General features: G+C 36.5%; 1 protein-coding gene across 3 annotated transcripts in view; it reads left to right on the forward strand.

Moving 5' to 3' along the window:
• Nucleotides 1-21,206, forward strand: part of LRRC4C (leucine rich repeat containing 4C) — a 241,990-nt gene that overhangs the window by 106,231 nt on the left and 114,553 nt on the right. Inside the window, exons 3-4 of one of the 3 annotated variants that reach the window (XM_030483545.1) lie at nucleotides 16,670-16,805; nucleotides 19,934-20,086. The exons of 1 other annotated variant lie outside the window; for it this stretch is intronic. The gene's annotated coding sequence lies outside the window, so the exon portion shown is untranslated. The remainder of the gene's footprint in view (nucleotides 1-16,669; nucleotides 16,806-19,933; nucleotides 20,087-21,206) is intronic. One more of the 3 variants, XM_030483546.1, reaches the window with a different exon arrangement.

Genomic DNA, 21,206 nt, shown 5'->3' on the forward strand with positions numbered 1-21,206 from the left:
GCCATAGGCACTTTTTACTTGAATTTAGGAGCTGATAGAAAGAGGCAAACTGTATGCTGAAATCCTGCTGTCTATCTGCAGCACACATCTAGCAGACAGGAACAGCAAAATCCTCTGACATTCAGTAAACACTGTAAGAGGTCTCCGGAGGGACTGTTTCTAGGAGTTGAACTGTAACCTCATTCTTTGTGGGTGTCACAGTCTTTGTCTCACTGCAAAAAATGCTAGCCAGTGCTCTAAGCTTGATGTTGCCTTTGCCACTGGCATCTTTCCCTTGAAAGGTAAGATAAACATGCTAATCTATTTCCTATAGGTGATAAAGAATGCTGTCTTCTTGCTGGGACAGATGGAACATTTCCTCCTGCTGGCTTAATAGCAAAGGGTTTTCTATTCTGTTACCACTGAAGCAATGCATATGATGTACCACCATCTATCAAACCATGATTGCTGGCCTGCCAGTCTATATTGTAAATTGCTTGGGAGAAAAGCACTAGTGTTGTTGCAATTGTAAGGGGAAGAATGAGTGCCATCCTAATTGCTTGTAAGAAAATAGTAGAATAATGTATAGCTCTTTGCCTGCAGGTAGTTTTCTGTTGCCTGAAATTTTGTTAAAGGGATTGGGAATGTTCTCCCAGGAATATTTTTATTGTGGATTTGATTTTAATTAAATCCTGAACAGTTGAATGAAATAGTCAACAGTATTTGCCAGATACTACAGGTAAGATTTTTCAAAGCAAATTTTGGAAATATTTCAAATATAGCTGGAATTGTTTTGCTGAAATTATCTGCTCCTGAAAATGAGGAAGGATGCAATTTTACAGGCTGCACTATTGAATACAATATTAAGTATTTTGGTGAAGGAGATCAGGACATTATTCATGTCACTTGTCCATAGCAAAGATGCATCCAGAAAGATACTTTGCAATGATAACCAAAATATTTTTGTTATCTGCAAAATGAATGTAACCACGTCTGAGAAGTAATTTGCCTCTTCTTGTCCTGCAGCCACTGATCCTGGAAGTCTGTTGAGAATCCTTCTCTCTGAGGCATATCTCAGCAGAATTCATTGAAATGGAATGCTTTACATTAAATTTAATAATTTTGACAAGTTAACAGCAGTAACAATTTGGGCCATCTTTTTGGTGCCGTTGGAATCAAGTCAATCTATAAGAATAGAAGACTCAACTTCCTATACTTATAATACTTTTCAGTAAAAGTGAAAGCTATATTATCAGCCCATCTAGACAGCTCTCCAAATTTCCAGATCTAGAAGAAATAACAAACCTTCCTAAGTGGACTGTGGAAATCTGTTTTCCTGTCTACACTGGTATAATTTTGAATATTTGGAAGTAGAATAGCTGGGTATCAGTATAGCCCGTATAGTCTAAAAGACCATTTACCAGTTGGTGTTTACTTTTGCTTTAAGCCACACACTACTCAACTAAAAATTTTTTACCTATACATTCTGCTGTTTTGATTATAATGATTGGGAACATTTGCAGTCTCTCCTGTTGTCTTCAAAATTGGTAACTTTATCAACTCCGCATATGCCAGATACTGCTCTGCAGCATCTGGCTGTTAAGCTGTTTAATCTCCCTTGGAGAATCTTGGTTTAAATCCATGACTAACAATCGTATAAAAATATGTCCAAGACAGATGCCTTTCAACTTGTTAGCTTTTGATATTGGAGGGTATAATGTGGTCAGTCTACTTTTCAGGACTCTTGAAGTAAATTTTATTCATTTCTTTTTCCCTGAAACTTATCTAGAAACGAGCTTGTGCTTTAAATGTGTAAAACATTTAGTCAGCTTATTGACCTCAAAGAGAGTGTGAAGATATTGCTTATTTCTCTGGTTTATCTTGAAACCTTCAAGACACAAGATTTATGGCATCACGCTTGTTGCTTCAACACTTGTGGTTGTGGAGACCAAACATATACATGTGTTTTGAAAAGATAGTTAAAATCAACTATAAAAAGCTAGTACATATACACGTATTTGGCTTAATCCAGTTGGTAAACCAGTAATACTTTAAGTTGCTGAGAAATGATTTGAACATAGGAAAAAATTATCAATACTTTTTTCAATATCTAATATTATTGCTGCATTTCTAATGGTAGTTCTTAAAAAATCAGTAAAGCTGAAACACCTTGTTTCTAGATTCTAAAATGTCACATTGCCTTTTTAGAATAATCTTTCTTGTTTTCCTAACTGTGTTGCAATGGATTTCTACCTCATTGAAAATAGCATAACTATTTGTTTGGGAATGCCAGGATATTTAATCTATTATACTCTTGAACCAACTATAGAACTTCACTGGGGGGAAAAGGAATACTTTTTATATTAAAAAGTGGGTGTTTTAATCTAAAACATTTGAATTTTAATTATATCAATTTATATTTAGTTTAGATGTTAGGAAGACATTCTTCCCTGTGAGGGTGGTGAGGTGCTGGCACAGGTTGTCCAGAGAAGCTGTGGCTGCCCCATCCCTGGCAGTGTTCAAGGCCAGGCTGGACGGGGCTTGGAGCAACCTGTTCTAGTGCAGCCCATGACAGGGGGTTGGAACTGGATGAGCTTTAAGGTCTCTTCCAATCCAAACCAGTCTGGGATTTTATGACATTTGAAATATGTCTGTCTTTAGATTAAACAATGCTGTATCCGTCCAACCCATTCTTCCGTTTATTTCAATTGAAAACTTTTCTATATTAAAAAGTGTCGCGTTTAAAAAAAAAGACAAAAAAACACACAAATATTTTTCATATTTCAGCATTTCATATTAGACACTTCAGATTTCAGTTGCCTGCCTTCATCATATCGTTGCTGCTTCCCATGTCCACTCAACATTACATTAGTATCTTTTCCAAAAAAGCAAAGAAAAGAGTGAAGGTAAGGGGAAAGAATGGAGAAGAACCTCTTACTCCTTTACACCAACAGCTTTTTGCTGGGTTTTTTACTGTTTTAAAGTGATGTGCTTTACCAACAGCTTTAGAGAAAATTAGGCTTTTGAATGGAATGGTCATAGAATCACAGAATGGTTGGAAAGGACCCTAAGATCATCTATTTCCAACCCCCTGCCTTGAGGAGGAAAGACTCCCACTAGACCAGGTTGCTCCAAGCCCTGTCAAACCTGGCCTTGAACGCTGCCAGAGATGGAGCCTTCACCACTTCTTTGGGCAACCTGTTCTAGTGCCTCACCACCCTCACAGGGAAGAACTTCCTTATATCTAACCTGATCTTGCCCTGTTGAAGTTTCAACCCATTACCCCTTGTCCTATCACTACAGTCCCTGATGAAGAGTCCGTCTCCGGCATCCTTGTAGGCCCCCTTCAGATACTGGAAGCTTCGCTGAGATCTCCATGCAGCTTCTCTTCTCCAGGCTGAACAGCCCCAATTTTCTCAGCCTGTCTTCGTATGAGGTGCTCCAGCCCCTGAGCATCCTTGTGACCTTCTCTGGACTTGCTCTAACAGCTCCATGTCCTTCTTATAAGAATACTCCTGTAAAATATTGTTACTCTGTTTCCACTGTGATGCAATATTTTTTTAATATATTTTGTTATACTTTTTGTTATAGTCACCAGCATTTGAAGTGAAAGATATGACCTCTGGCTGATTGTTAAGTCAATTATTTTTAGTCATATTAGAAATGATATTATTTACTGGATATGCCATAAACATTTTTAATGCACTGAATACCAGCTAAAGACAAAGGAATTTTTCATTTTACGTATATCTATGATCTTTTTGTATTGTTTTTTTCTATTCTTAGGTTTGTTATCGGTAATAGTAGTTGGTACAGGTTTGCATTGTGGGTGTTAGTACAAGACTTATGAGGCTCATGCTAATGCTGTCTAGACTGTTTCTATTTCAATTGTGAGAATGTGACCTACTTTCATCTCTGTTACTGCATCTGCATGTTCTGCTATTCATGTCATATTAATTCAGCCAAGTTTAATGAGTGTCCTGCCTCATTAGCTGGACTTGCAGGATGCATATGGGGCACCTCAACCAGGCCAAAACTCATTTCTCAGTCATGCCAAGAAAATGTCACCATATTATCGAGCCCTTTGTCACCTAATGATCTCAAGTAAATATTTCTTGTAGTTATTATTAATGGTTGCTGAGATATGTTTCGCTAAGTTGAACAAAACTACCTAATGATGGTCTATCCATCTATACTTTTAATGATAAGTGATTAATATCTGTTCTTCCACATGAAGATGAAGAAACAAGAATTGAATTTTAATATTGACTCATTTTTTCTTGGAGTATTGAATAGAAGAAAATCTTTCAATTTCTGTCTTGATGCTACATTTGATTACAGCTTTTGCCAGAGTTTGATGCCTTTTGTTCCTTCATAAATATAGAAATTTCTTGAATCTTGTTTATTGCTGTTTGCTGTTTTTCCTACCATTAACTAGTTAGTAAAACAGAAAGCATGTCAACATATTTCGCTAAAGAAACCTGAAGCGGACATACGATGCTTCAGATAGCTGTCCACGAAGGCAACTGGATTTGTCAGTTCAGTATTTAGATACTCTGGAATATCTCAGCAATTTTATAGTGAAATTCCCTTAATCTTTTCTTAAAATAATGCAGTACTATCAGCTTCAATTCTTCTATGATTTTCATAAGTAATACTGCTTTGAATATTAATGTCTGCATGACACAGAACATAATATTTCTTAATTATGACTAGAGAAGCAGATGAAAATGCCTCAATTTACACAATTAATAGATAAAGTTTTATGGGTTACTCCTTATTTGATCTTTCTACCCCAGACTTATCTCTTCTTATTTTATACACTTAGGGGTGGTTTCCAAGGCATTAAAGAGTGAAATTATTGCATCTTCAGATGGTAAATTTGGCTTTAAGACTTAGTTGTTAAAATGTTGCATGCTGTGTGGAGATTATGGTTCCATAGCAAGACTTAGTTGCAATTTATTGCTGGTTATTTTCGCCACACTATATGTCAGTGAAACTGAAACACAGTATTTCTGGCAAGCAGCAACGTACATGCAAGATCAGAAAAATGTCCTGAAAATTAGGTGCTTCAGCACTTAATCTTGCTGAACATGTGTACATGGATTGGAAAAACATTGCGAATAACACTTTTTGTGACTTGACTTGTGTAGAAACTGATGTGGAGCTTCAGAATGTTGATTATTGAAGACACAAATACTTCTGCCTAATCAGATTTTCTAGGTGTGGTCACTAATTATTAGGATATAATTGATTTACCTGCATGTCATTCAGATGTAGGAGTTATTCGACATGTAGCCTGCTACTAAGTTGTTAATAGGAAGTTTTCTTTATCTCAGCAGATGAAATAGTCCTCTCTACAGAAGATTTATACAAGAACTATAGACTGATTCCTCTGGTAGAACTTAGGTGGTTTGTAAATTATTGTTAGGCCTTCTGTTGGGTTTCTACACACTGTGTATTGTACTGAGGGGATAAATTAGGAATTTTGATTTTAGGAGTCCATGTTCAGATTGCATTTATTATACAGCTCCTGAAATACAGACTGTATTCAGCTCACAATTGTCTTCATTGCTTTGGTGTTGATATTAAAAAGCAGAGGCTCTTAAAATTAGAGAATTTCCAAATTCTCATACAAATGTTTTTAACACTTCAGAATCTCAGTGCTTTTCACTGAGAGTATTAATTCTCCTGTCCTTTTTTTTTTTTTTTGATGAGGAAGTGCATCTAATATGAATATTTTCCACAGAAATCTTTTTGAATATGAAGCAGAGCTGCTATGAACATCAGTAAATGTCTCATTGTGTGAGGGTTGTATTTGGACTAGATCTTCGAAAAGTGAATGTACGTTTGCAATTAGCTATGACTCACAGAGCATTAAAACTCTGCAGTGTATTAGTTTAATTGTACATGGAACCCAGAAAATGTAAAACTTAGAATAACTTTTCTAATAGTGGAAGAAAAGCTTTCCTCGTTCCTAGTTAAAAAGCCTCTGTCATGTTAATGTTACCACATTAACTGAACAAATAGGAATCTTTAATGCATTTATTTTCAGAACTGGACTTGAAGTTGAAAGTCTCCCATCAACAGGAGATGGAACTGAACCCTAACAAGATTAAATGATTCATTAAAGTAGTTCAGGAAATTTGAGATATAGCAGGAAACTGAAGGATTTGCAAATGCAAGCCTATGATGCTAAATCATAGTTTTTGAATACCACAGCTCAACCTTTGATTTGAATACCCTGCTTGACCTTTGATTTGTGAGTTGGCTTTTACAAAGTTTTAGCTTCTAAAAGAAGTTTGAAAATGTTATTCAAAAACAGTCATTGGGGTGAACTTGATGATCTTACAATGAATTCATTGTTTAGGATTGTAGGTACTAAAAGTAATGATTTAAATACTATTGCTTTTGAGAATTGCATAGAAAACAAGATGTTCAGAATTCTTTTCCTTTTTGGGGAATAGTCTGTCCTTCCTTTTTATGTCAAGCTCTCAGCATGTGCCAATATTTTAAGCTTTTCATAACTGCCCTGAGCAGCCTAGAATGGTTGAGTTTACAAGGATATATTTGTTTTTGTTAATTCATTTTTAGAAGAAATCTACAAAATGGAAAACAGTTTAGACTTCAGTCCTGTACAGGTAGAGATGTGGTTTCCTCAACTGATACCATCATAATGTAAACGTGATGCCAATTGAATGTGATATTTCATTTTTTCTATATGTGCCTGTTCAGATAGTATGATTTAAACAATGTGTTCTTGTTTGCTGGTTATTTTATGATCAATGATGATGTAATGAATCGGGTAACTAGGTTAAGGCCATTTGTGTTTTCTTCTGTCTCTCCACAGACATTTCAGTTATTAAAATTCAGTTTTAGAGAGTTTGTGCTCTTCATTCTATTTAGGATTAAAAGATTCATGTATTGTAAGTGCTCAAAAAGCACTGTAGGATGATACTCAGCACTAATGCTTTTATTAAGCTCAGCAATATACTTAAAGAGATTTTCAAACAGGTTTTTTGTTTTTTTTTCTCCTAATAAAAGCCACACAGGCATTTTCACAGGAATGACAAAGACATCATTGCAAGTAATGGTTATTTGTATCTTGTCATGCATCAACATTGTCACTTTTCAAACATAGCTTGAAGAGCTGAAAATCATCAGTCTGAGTCACATACAGTGACATTTTTCTCTTCCATCTTCACTTTTTGTTATAATATATTTTATATGTGTATTCCTGTGTTTCCTAAATTGCTGATCCATATTACAAATATTAAGAGGTCTGGGTATCTGGAACGTATTGTTCAGAAGATTACTATCAGCAAGGATATGAATTTAAGCAGGTGTGATTAAAGGGGCAGTTTGTGGTATTTCATCCTTTTAAGACCCAGTACTGTATTTAATAGTTGCTTCAAATGAGAAAAAGGAATGGAAACCAAAGAAAAGTTAGATGGGAAATTGTAATGTTAAATACAGACAGAACCATCTGAATAATAAAAAAATAGCTGTGTTCCTGGAATGACTTGACAGTTACTAATACTGAATGTGACAAAGTACTGCAGAATAAGATGTAGGAAATAATGATGAATTACTTGAGGATGTGGACAAAACATTTATGAACTGATTGGCATTTTCAAAAGTAGTTTTTAAATGTGTACATGGGAATCTTGGCAAATCATTTTTTTATGAATAAGTTATTTTAGAACTGCAGTAGTGTATCTGTTAATAATTAGGGTATTGAACTTATTGAAAATGTTTACATTTTTACCTTTGTTTGTGCAAAGCTTCCTCATTTTGAAAGACGCAAAACATGAATGCATGCATATTTTTATGCAGAGATAGATACAAAAATACTTGATTTTCCAACTCCTTCACTTAACTACAAGTTCCAGAAGGAAAAGTATACTGTAGTCAAAATCTCTCTTCTTACTAAAACCAAACTAAACAAAGTGATTTCAGGTCAAAAGGCACATTTTGTTTGATGTGAAATACTGTGCTTTTTAATGAAAACTTAAATTCAACTTCAAAAATGAGTTATTGCATATGGTGGCAATGAGGAGAAAGAAAGAAAATGACAATCTAGAAAACCAGCATTTCAGAAAGAACTGAAACAAATAATCCAAAAATCTTTCCAATAACATTGGAAAGAAGAATAAGGGATGAAAATGCGGAACACTAGACTTCAACAGAATCTGACATATAATTGAGGGGGTTTTGTATCTTGCAGAGCACAACTTTCCTGGTCTTGATTCCACAAGTAAAATTGCCCTGCCTTTGCAGCTGTAAAGAATCAGGTAGGACTTCACCTGAATGTTTCAGGGAAAGCATATACATTCCAGGGATGACAACAGTTCAGATCATGAAGTTTTACATGGCAGATTTCCTTGGTATTATTGTTGTAAAGATTGCAGATTATCATATCTGCTATACAGGCTAGTCTGTGTGGAATGTTACTAAGCATTGACCTGTGGTATTCAAAAGGTTTGGTTCCATACTAACAAAGGGAATGAAGGAAGTTTGTTTTACTTTGACACAATTTAAAGCTGTGGCTGCCCCATCCTCCCTGGCAGTGTTCAAGGCCAGGCTGGGCAGGGCTTGGAGCAAGCTGGTCTAGTGGAAGGTGTCTCTGCCCATGGCAGGGGGTTGGAATTGGATGAGCTTTAAGGTCCCTTCCAACAAAAACCATTCTATAAGTCTGAATGTGGCTCATAGACCCTGTTGCAGAGTAATTGTACAGCTCTTAACAGCGTTGATGAAATGGTTTTGGTCTTCGAATTTGTGGCAAATTCACGTGGCATTAGTATTTCTTCACTTTGTCTTGTACTTTTCCTCTAACTTGAGAATTATTCAAGGATTAATTGATTTGCATGTATCAGAATTTAAGATAAGGCTGGAAAATATAGGAAATACGTGCATAAATATGTGTGCTTTGTAATTTAAAGTCACACAAATACAAATGTTAGCGTTTTTATGAGTTGTTACTTTGAGAGCAGAACACAACATATCCTAACACTTTAAATAAGCCATTTAGTATAAATCATGCACAATCCAGTAGGCATAAGTCAAAACATTGCTCTTACAATCCTACAGGTCTGTAGTCATGTCTTACATACGTGGAATAGAAGCCAGAAGTGTATTCGCTGCACTTCCCATCAGTGTCACCTTTATTGAAACCTGTACAAAGGAAGTTCCTTAGTGAGACAAAATTAAATAAAAGATCCTTTAGCAGGTCTTTACATAGTTATTCTTGTAAAGGGTAGTAAGAAAAGAAACATTTGAGTCTCCTCTTTCAGTTTTCTAATCAGTTGGTTCTGTTTCAGCCTCTGTAATGCTGTGATAGTGCTGGCAGGTAGCATAGAAAGGCTTTGGCAGAATGAGACATCTCTATTTCTTGTCTGAACTTTGGCACAAGAATGACAGTTGACAGGAAATACCTTAATTTATATACTCTTCCCTAATGGAATTTTCATGTTTTCTGATAATTTAATTTTCTCCTTCCTCATCTGAAACCTGTTAAATTTTATCAGTATTTCAAGTTGTTCTCTCTAGGTTAATATTTAGAGCCATATTTGCACAGCAAATTGTTCTTCTTCTAAGGAGCAGACAAAGTAAGTGTGTGTATACACAGATATGTATGCATATATGTATAAAACAAGCAGGTGGAAGTATAGATATCAATCATTTTATATAAATGAAAAAATAACTAAGTTTTTCTAATGAAGTTAATTCTGACAATGTCATTGTGTATACTTTCTTGAGCAAGTCAAGTAGAAATTAGCTAGTGATAGGTAGAAATATTTGAGAATTAATCTTCGGGACACATTTAACCTCCCATTTCAATAGACATGCACCATGCTTGGCCACAGACTATCTTACATTTTCTATTTTTTTTCAAATATCATTTGAAAGCAGTATATTTTTATGTCAGTAAATTTATTTCTTAGTATATTCATATACTGAAATTAGCTATGACTAAATCACAGAATCAAATCCTGTAGTTTCTGTCATTTTACTTGGATTAAATCTTTTCTATAAGAAAAAGAAACATATTTTAGTGTTCTTATCAGTATATTAGAGAAACCTTAACATTTTTAATGAAGATTTAAAAGAAGAAAAAGTTCCTGCATTTTATCTTCTTTTTAGCCTGTCTTCTAATAATTGAGAAACATGTATCATATCTAATAACAGCATATAATGTGGAATTGTATAATTCATATATTATGGAATGATCCAACGTAATTTGAAGTAGTAAATGCAGCTGTTTCTGACACTTTTAGGTAATAGTAGCACTGTACCTGTCATGCTTTATATGTATTTTAAAGACTGGAATTTGAGATGAACTTTTCTATGTTGGATAATTGTACTCCTTCTAACTTGATTTTCAATATTGAATATGCCCAGAACACCAGAGAATCACAAGGAATAGCAGAACACCAATAAAATTCACAGAAAGTAACCAGATGTCTCACAGTGCCCAGACAACAGTTCTGCATAATTGTCATCAGTTCTCTTAGCTAAGGTTGCTGGGATACTGCAGGTACAGATGTTCTCTGTTACTTCTTAATCCCTTGTTCCATTCTTTTCTGTTTTTAGAGTAGCCTTATCAAAATTTTCATTCTACAGTTAAAAGTATAATATTTCATTTCTCATGTTTATCGGTGACTTGGATGAAGGGCTGGAGTGTCCCCTCAGCAAGTTTGCTGATGATATGAAGCTGGAGGAATGGCTGATACACCTGAAGGCTGTGCTGCCATTCAGTTGGACCTTGATAGGCTGGACAGAAACCTAATGAGGTTCAACAAGGGCGAATGTAGGGTCCTTCACCTGGGAAGGAAGAACCCCAAGTACCAGCACAGGTCGGGGGCTGACCTACTAGAGAGCAGTTCAGCTGAGAAGGACCTGGGAGTGTTGGTAGATGAAAAGTTGACCATGAGCTGGCCTTTGCAGCCAGGAGGGACAAGAGTGTCCTGGGGTGCATCAGGAGGAGTATGGCAGCAGGTCGAGGGAAGTGATTCCTCCCCCTCTACTCAACCCTGGTGAGGCCACATCTGGAGCACTGTGTCCAGTTCTGGGCTCCTCAGTACAAGACAGACAAGTTGCTACTGGAAAGGGGCCAATGAGGGCCGCAAGAATGATTAAGGGTCTGGAGCATCTCTCTTATGGGGAGAGACTGTGGGAGCTGGGCCTGTTTAGTCCAGAGAAGAGCAGACTGAAAGGGGATCTCATCAATGCAGATCAGTATCTCAAATGTGGGTGCCAGGAGGATGGCGCCAGACTCTTTTCAGTGGTGCCCAGTGACAGGATGAGGAGCAATGGCGATAAGCTAAAACACCAGAAGTTTCACCTCAACTCGAGGAAGAACTTCTTTCCATTGAGGGTGGCAGAGCACTGGAACAGGCTGCCCAGGGGGGTCATGGAGAGTCCCTCTCTGGAGGCATCCAAAACCTGCCTGGACACGTAACCTCCTCTGGGTGGCCCTGCCTTGGCAGGGGATTGGACTGGATGATCTCCAGAGGTACCTTCCAACCCTAATGGTTCTGTAATTCTGTGATTCATAAAACATTTCTAGTGCATAGCTTAGCACAGTATAGGTTGACCAGAGGAACTGAGAGGTCTTGTAGACATTCAAGTCTCCACTGGATGTACTGGATGTACTGGATGTACTGGAGGAGCTACCTCCTGTAATTAGGCCTCTTTTGAACAGGAGACTGGACTGCATGATCCCTTGAGTTCCCTTCCAACCAAGATTATAACTGTATGATTTAATCTGTCCCTTGTAAAGATCAACTAAAACAAAACAAAACAAAACAGAATGCTGTAGACAAATCATCACATACAGAAATAGTGGATTTTCTTTCAATTTGTCTTTAACTTCATAGAATCCCAGACTGGTTTGGGTTTGAAGAGTTCATCCAGTTCTAACCCCCTGCCACATGCAGGGACACCTTCCACTACACCAGGTTGCTCCAAGCCCCATCCAACCTGGCTATTACTATTTGTTAGTAATACTGTAATATTATTATATTGATAGGGGGCATGAACATTAGCTCCTCTGTTAGTAGTTTTCCAGAAAAGGTTCTGCACCTCAATCGTTACTGACCAAACTATTTCTCTACTAAGGAAGATTACAGTGTGATTTGTATCCTGTTCTTCACTGGAGTCTAAAAGAAGCATGTTAGCATGTTAGTCTGGATCAGGTTTGAAGTGCTGATAGTAGCTGCTAGAAGGTCTCATGCAGGGCTGGTTGCAATGGCACCTGATAATTATGTTTGAGAATTATTTCTCTGGATTGCTGCTGAAGTCTGACTTTGAGAGGTTATTTTATTCTAGACTCCCAGTCAGAAGTTATTTAAAAAGAAAACCACACACACACAAAAATAACTAAAACAAAAACCCCAAAAAAGAAACCCCAAGCCCCTAAACAGAGAGTGCTGCTGTATATGGGGAAAGAAGACAGACAGAAGCAGAAAAATTGAGGAAATACTTGAACATTGAAATAATTTTAAAGGGGGAAGGGGTGGGGGGGAGGAGAGATGTGTGGAAAATGAATTTTCTCATTGTGATTTCATTTTCTGCAGACTTGAAGAAGAAAAAAATTAGCAGAAACAACATGTATAAAGTTTTGTTCATAGAAGCTTATTTTCAAAGATAAAAAGCTGGTTTTAATTATTTATATTTATAGCTATAACTTGAGATTTTCTTATTCAAGGAATTCAGACTTCTTTATGTAATTGACTCCTATTCTGTTTTGTGTGCATGTTTAAACCTGATGCCTCTGTGTTATCATCTCCTCACTTTGCTGCCTGATTTCTCTATGTTCTTCCTGGGTGATTTTTTTATATTTATGACTTTTCTGACCCTGCAGATTCTACCTTCTTTTATTTACTTTCATCCTCAGCAGCATGCTGGCCTCCATTCCCATACAGCTGCACATGTGACCTGTTCTTTGTTCAGAAGACTGATAGATGTGGTTGAGTAATGTTTAGTGAATACTTTACATAGAGAATTCTGAGTCCTCCTCATGAAGCCTTTATGAACATGTCTTGCTTTCTGATGAATTCATCTTGTTGGTTGTTAGTAGCCAGTTGATGATCCCCTGCCTTGTGCTGCCAGATCCATTCCACAAAGAGCAGCAAATCTGTGCCTAGATTGTGCCAGAGGATTTCCTCAGAATGACCTGTGCCACTGCAGTCCCTCTCAGTACTGCTCAGCACTGGTAGTGTGCACGCTCTCTGCTGTGCATGATGACATCCTGAGTGACACACAATGCAATGAATAATAATGCGTCATAGCTGCAAGGAGTTAGAGCTTCCTTCTCACTTCTAGCACCTTGCCTAACATACTCCTCTACTCCCACACAGGTGTGTGATAAAGGGCTGGGATATATTTTATATGCTTGCTCTCATTTAACCAAAGCAGAAATCCTTGCCATTATACTACAGCTTAGCATACAAGGTCTTCATCAGCATGGTTGCCCACTTAAATACCCAGAGTAAACATCAATCAGTTTGCTAAAGGAGGAGTATATATGATGCAGGTGTTTAAAGGTTTCTGTAATGAGGTAGGGAAGTGGTACCTCAGATGTTTTCTCTGTCTTAATATTAATATATTCTGGAAATAGATTTGAAACTGTGAGTACATTGTCTAATGCATTTTCTCTCTGCATAGAATTGCCCATCATTATGATGAGTTTTGGTTTGGTTCGGGGTTTAGGCTTTTATTTTACTGACCAGCAGGCTTAATGACTGACTCATAATGCTGCTTCCCACCTAAAACCACAGTGACAAGCTGCTGGTTTTCTTCTGTTCAAAGAAAATAAGAAATAGAAATGAAGTCTTTCCAAAAAATGGGATCACCACTGATATCTTGGTACAATTAAGCTGACATGAATGGTGCTGACAACCTGTAAGAAATACTCCTTACCCCTGCAAGCTTACATATGGACCTTAAACATTTAGCAGGTGTTATTTTCTATTATGTTAGCAAACAAACAAACAGTGTTGTTGTTTGAAAGGCTTTTAAAGCTGGAGACATATGGTAGTTAGGTGATTAATGCACTTAGACAAAATCTGTAAATCACAGAATGTTCCAAATCCACATCTTTAAGCACCTGAATACCTTTTAAAATCTACCCTAGGGTCTTTGCTTGGGGAATAAAGTCAGATTTAGTGATGTTTTGATGTTGTTCAGAGAAGTTTAAATTGAAGAATTTCAGCAAGCTCAAGTTCTTCTGTGAACAATAAAAACTTCTTGTCTTAAACACATTAATGTAACGGGAACAATGCCGATGCCACTCTGACTACAAACAAGCAGAAGATCCTAGGCTATCGAGTTCAAGGACCAGTCTGCATCTGCCTCTCACTCTAGTATATTCTTTTGTAGATTTAACAAGCATATAGCTTGATAGCTGCAAGCTACATTATTTTAGAATAAATATGAGAAATCTTCTTGAAGTTTTAAGTCCCAGGTGTTTGAAAAGTTCTTTTGTGAAAATATCCATTCCTACAGCGGTTTTGACCATAAAAAAGTGCCAATAACAACATTTAAGCATTCCCATATGTCATGACAAACATGTATGTATACAGATACATATATGTATCTGTATGAAAGGCAGAAACAAAACCGATTCTTGTATCTGTGTTATTCATGCAGGAAATAAAACAGCTTTTTCAATGTAATTCTGTGATTTTTGTAACTATTTTGATAACAACTTTTATTCTTAAGAAAGTGTTAAGGCAAAATACTTGTGTAAAAAAAAAAAAAAAAAAGGATGTGCACTTTGAACTTAAATCTCTCTTCTCTACTAAATTTCTTTTCCAGAAAAAGAGTTCTAGTAAAATGGACTGTATGTACTTTAGGACCTAGATGGTTAATTCCTGCTTCCAGATCTATGCCTTCATATATGGAGTTATTAAATGTGTTTTCCAAAAGTGATGATTCATTTTAGTTTGCTCATCTTCGGAAAATGCATTTTAAATGGGGCTGGATTTAACAAATGTTGCTGGGCCTGCTTTTGAAAATAAGGCCCACCTGAAACATTTTAAATGAAAACCCATATCCCTTGACCTCTTGCTTTGCACTAAATGTATTCGTGAGCAATTTTGGGATAATTTGAAAACTTCGGCCTAATATTCTAGTTTTCCTAATATTACCCCTACTTACTCTCCAAAGACTATTAGTACTCTAAACATTGATGCTAATGCTATATCTTATATCTTAAATGATGAGTATTTTTACATCTACATGCAGAAAGGAGTGTACAGCAAATACAATTGTAAGGAAATGCGGTTTCAATCTAAGCTAGTGTGAAAGTGCAAGGAGAGAGAAATGGGAAGTCTGAACCTAGCCCTCACCCCCCAAAAAAAACAATTGATGCAAGTGTTGACCAAATCCAGACTCCTGTGTATCCTGTCTATCCTTATTTTCTTGTGATGTGCAGTTTCTTAAAACAATGCTTTCTTTCATTTCTTGCAGGCTTTTTATCCTCTTCATCACCAGAAATAGTCCCCTTAACAAGAAACTCTTCCCTAGATCTTGAAGATAAAATCTGATTGAGTAAGGGGAATTTAAATTTAAAACTGTACCATACCCACGGGGAATGAAGTTCAGAGAGATAGTAGGAAAGCTGAATCTAAAATATAATTGATTTAAAACAAACAAACAAAACCCCCACTTCAAATAATCATTATTCTTGCCATCGTTTTCACCAGTTGTAACTGGAAGAATTTCTTAACTTCTTATCAGGATTTCTAACATGCAATCAATAAAGAATGAAAAATATTCTCCCCACAGGTTCCTTTTATAACTCTCAAAGGATCCTACCCTAATGGTGACAAACATGTTAATTTGTATTAAACCTGTTTCCTCTTATTGTCTCCAAAATACAGAGTTTCATTTTCCCCTTGTAACCTTTTCAGCGCTTAAGTGCACATCTATTGCAAATGGGTGTGGGCTGTTCTTCCACTTATACTGCTTTATGAAATGAAAGTTGTGGAACTACCTGTTATAGAATAATCATGTATTCTCTTTAGAAGTGACACCATAGCAGACTAGACAGACTGTTGGTCTGTTTTGGAGTGGCTCTGAACAAGTAAATTCCAAAAGAACTTCAAGAGCCTTATTATTGTCTGTTTCATCTACCTCTTTAAAACAATACTGAGAGAAGATTCGATATTTTCCACATCATATGCTCTTTAAACAATGTACAATTTTAATGGAAATATGGAGATAGAAGGGAGAGCTGAACACTGGGTGAGAGAATCGAGAGAACTCAAGGTGAAGGTTGGCCTTTTAACTAATTTAGTCTGTATTTCAGAGCACAGTATAAAAGTATAAATATGGTGCCTCCTGCCTTCACTCATTGCTAGGTTCTAAATTGTTCCCTTTTTCATCCATGTAGTTTTAGTCAATGTCTGTCAAAGTACATTTATATCACAATGCATTCAGAGATCTTAAATTAGTTAATATCAGGTATTAATGAATGATAATTATTTAGAGGGTTGGGGTTTTGCCTTCTCTGATAATTTACATTTTTTCTATTTGCCTTGCCTGGTGTAGTAGTGCACATCATATGGTGGTTATGGTGTCACATCATGCCCTGACAGAACTGTGAAACTTTACTCTCGCTAGTCCAATTAATGGTAGTCCATACTGTTTAACACATTTAGTAAGTAATATTTCCATTTTACAGGTAGGGTGACAAGTGTGCAGAGATATCAAATCTACCCTGAGATCATGCAAAGACTCTGGAAATACAATTGCAGTGAGTCCTTGCTATAAAGCTTTTGATGTCCTCACCACTGGCCACAGTCCTGCAAGCACTGATGGTAAGAAAGTAGGGGTTTATGCATTATAATGTTTCAAGCCATTTGATTTTGAATAAATTAAAGGAAGAAAAAAAGTTTCTGTTGTTTTCTAATGACCAAGGATGAAGAATTAAAAAAAAAGAAATGGAGTTGAAAAATTCACTGTAAAAAATATGTGGGTTTTTTTTATGTCATATTGACCAATAAGCACTAGGTAGAAATTTGTCTGATATGTAAAAACAATGTCCAGATTTTGGGTATGCTGAAGATGATATTTAGTTGAAGTTATTTATTTAGAAAGTTACAAATACCTAAAAGAAGCTACTGGAAATGAAAGTTATCATCTCCTTGACTAATGTTATTTGTGCCATGAACTTTTTAACATTTCTTTTCCTGTTTGATTTATTGAAAGCTATAAATTTCTTTGGGATCTTGCAAGGTTAACACAAGCTGTTATCCTTTTTGCCATGAAACCTGCTATGTTACTTTTCCCTTGGCTCTGAGGTTAAAATGAAGGTCTTTTCCCCATACCAGAATTTCACTTTGAATGGATGCTAAACACGAGGACAAGGTAGAAAAATATGGCTGCTAGGTCATTTTTCAGTAATGTTTTGAAACTATGTAGTTAAGATTTTATTCTCAATAAATGCAAATTGTATTTTCCAGTCACAATAACTCCACAGGAGAAGATATTAAGATGTCTGATACATTCATCTCTATGTCAGAGTATCATACTATTGCTATTTAAAATTCCCTGAAGAAAAAAAACTATGTTGTCACACTGTACAGATATTATTTCCAAAGTGATGCATCATTCATATCCAAGTCTAGTTGTCTATACTTTTAAATTTTATGTTCTTAAAAATTTAATTTAAAAGAAACAGTCCTTCTTTTTCACTCTACTGACATTTTTCAACCTCAGTGATTCTATGATTCTATGATATATAAAACCAAATACATATTAGATGGAGCATGAATACAAAATAAAGGACCATGCTTTATTCTCATCTACACCTGCATTAACCTGGGGACACTCCACTGAAATCAAAGGAGTTATTCTGCCCTATGGAGTGAACTTACAACAGTTTAATGTCAGTGGTGCTCACTGCTGAAAACGAGAGAATTTGTCTTGATTTGAATTCTAAGCCTGAAATTAGAGCCATAGGAAAATGGCAGGACTTAAGCCATTTTTCTCAGGACTCTTTTAGAGTGAAAACACTGGAGATTCTGTTCTAAACCATTTTGTGAGTCAGATTTTTTTAATGTTGAATACGGTAGTTAATTTCAGTCAAAAATGTTCACATTTTAGAGGACATTGAAAAACATGACTATTGACAAGAACTGGAAATTGGACAGAAAAATGCAAAATCTTTATGACTATTAATAGCAATAGTAGCATTACACAGCTTTTGTTCTTTGCTAGGGTTAATACTCATAACAATTAGTAAACGTAAAAGTGATTACCAACACTAAAGTGTAAGCTCTTGGCAGGGACATAATTTCATGAAGGTTCTAACACTGACTATATACATATATATATAGGCCCTGTTCCTAATTGTAACACAGAAATCACAAGATCGAAGTTAGGAGAAGACTCCACAACCTCCCTGGGCAACCTGTGCCAGTGCTGGGTCACTCTCACAGTAAACAAGTGTTTTATGGTGTTTAGAGGAAACCTCCTGTGTTTCAGTTTGTGCCCATTGCTTCTGGTCCCGTCACTGGGCGCCACTGAGAAGAGCCTGGCTCCATCTCCTTTCCACCCTCCCTTCACATACATGTAGATTCCCTGTGAGCTTTCTCCAGGCTAAAATGTCCCAGTTCTCTCAGCCTTTCCCCATAGGAGAGATGCTCCAGTCCATCATCTTCATGGCCCTTTGTTGGACTCTCTCCAGCCTGTCCATGTCTCTTTCATACTGGGGAGCCCGGAACTGGGCACAGTTCTCCAGGTGTGGGCTCACCAGTGCTGAGTAGAGCAGAAGGATCATGTCCCTCGACCTGCTGGTAATGCTTTGCCCTCTGCAGCCCAGGATAACATTAGTCGTCTTTGCAGCAAGGACATGTTGCTGGCTCATGTTCAGCTTGGTGAATTGGTTGTCTCTGCTGTAATGGAAACACTGACAGTACAGGTTTCAGTTCCATAAGCAGAAATTCTAGGAAATCTTTCTAGACAGCAGGTTGCTTTTCAGTGATGGATTAACATCTAAGGTGAAAATCTGTAGAACAACTGTAGAACAGTCCTAAACTTGTCCTGTTAACCTGACAGAACAATGAACATACAGAAGTTCTGAGATTATGGTTCCTTTCAAATGTAACTTAATGCAAACCATCATTCAGTTCCATCTTTACCAGAAACAATAGATAGTATGATATTACAGAGAGATGAATTTATTGAACGGTGACTTAAACTTAAAACTGTGTGTCAAAGTCATATGTGCTGTGATTTTACCTAGAGTTTCCTGAAAGGAGTGTATCTTTCCTTTTACATTTTCCAAGCCTCTGTGACCCAATAGAAATTACCTATGAAACAAAATTTCTCACTAGAGCTGCAAACATCAGAACAAAAATATGTGGAGATTAATAAATGTGGCAGTACTATAGTCAACTGCTAATTTTGATGGGTATGCGTCTGATTTTAGTGGGTTTCCTATTAAAATAATTGAACAATAATCAATGAAATTGCATATAAAGGAAAGTACATACCATGAACTTTGATTACATCACAAAAATCAAAGTCTCCCTGTAAGATTATGTATGACGTATTTTATATAGTCTGAGACTTTTAGGATCTCTCTTGAATCCCTAAATTGATTAGTGAGCTTGGTCCTGGATCTGTGCACTCAAAATCCTGTTTGTCAGCTTTTTTTGTCCACTTTTGAAAGCAGTAAGCTAAAAGAGGATTTGAGTATTGTCTCCATATGCAAGCAGCTTCTTGTTAGTAATGCTTAAAAAAATAGAAATAATAATACTTTCCACAGGTTCCTTTATGATTCCTTCATGTTTATTTAAAAGGAAGGCAGGTCTATCACTGACTTGGAAAAGCTTGAAACTGCTTTTCACTTTACTTTGTATAAGCAAAATGGTCTGCTTTCACTCTTAAACCTTGGTTATGCTTATTCAATTTTAATGTTTCTCTACTCCTTTACCTACAGGTCAGAATTCTCTTTTCTTAGGCTTTAGCCGTGTTTCTCTTCCACCAAATGACTGACAACTGTGAACATCTAGTCTTCCACTAGTCTCTTCCAGTGCTAATCACACACAGAACTTCAGTTCTTTAACTCACATCATCTGTCAAGAAGGAAAAGGTGTGCTGTAAAAATCTGTTATTGTCCATGTTTGTTACATGAAGAGATAACATCTGATTTTTGTTATCAGTCCATACTCAGGATCGATCAGGCGAGCTTGTCCCATTATATGAAAAACAAAGTTCACTTGCCAGTCTGTGTTTAATTTTCTTCACAGTTCATCCGTTGGATTCATGATGATCTTGGTCCATAAGAGGAACCAGGACCCAGAGCCCTCCACCATGTGTTTGGGACTGTGTGTTTGGGATTTGGTACCATAGCAGGAGTGTATGGTGCAAGCACTGCCAGGGCAGCTCCCAGGCTGCTTTTAACACTTGTTGTCCACTTAAGTGTGCCCAGTGATGGGGAACGGACATGAAGGGTAGCAATTGCCTGGTTCAGGACCTAAACGAAAGGTCCCAGGATATTTCTTCTGTCTCACCTTGCCCGTGCTTGTAAAACATTGCATCAGGTGTATTATCCAAAGTTTTCCTTGGTGCTTTCATTTTGAATATTGGCTCACCCTGTTGGATGGCTTTTGTGAACTAATATGTAGGGAATCAATTTTCTTGCCCACAAGACCTGCAAAGTAAAAGATTGAAGGCAGAACACAAACAACCTTGTTTGGTGACAACATTCAATGTAATGCAGGAAAAGTCTCACACAAACAACCCTGTCCAGTGCTAAAGATACTTTTTTAACATTTGATTGATTAGCAAATGACTTATGGTGATAATACTAAAATATTTGTTTTAAATAGGTTTCACACATAGGTGACATGCACACTTGTACCACAGATCACAGAATTCTATTTTTTATTTTGTTTAATAGAAGAACATTTACCTTTTCATATAGCATGCAGCGTCACCTCAAATATCACAAGTCAGATTGCTTTCAAGTTATGTTCTAAGAAGCTCTATCACTCTGTGTTTATAATGTTATAAAGCATAATTGCTATAGTAAAAATAACAAACTTTGAGATAAGATTACATTATAGCCTACAGCATTATATAGCCTTGATACTAATTCTGTGTTTAGTTGCATCTATGCCAGCAAATACATTGTCTTTATATATATATGTACATTTATTGAAGTACTGACATGTTAGAAATGTGTATTTTGATGTAATTTGAATGACATA

The sequence above is a fragment of the Strigops habroptila genome, chromosome 4, assembly GCF_004027225.2.
Source record: "Strigops habroptila isolate Jane chromosome 4, bStrHab1.2.pri, whole genome shotgun sequence".
In the NCBI taxonomy this organism is placed as follows: Eukaryota; Metazoa; Chordata; class Aves; order Psittaciformes; family Psittacidae; genus Strigops; species Strigops habroptila.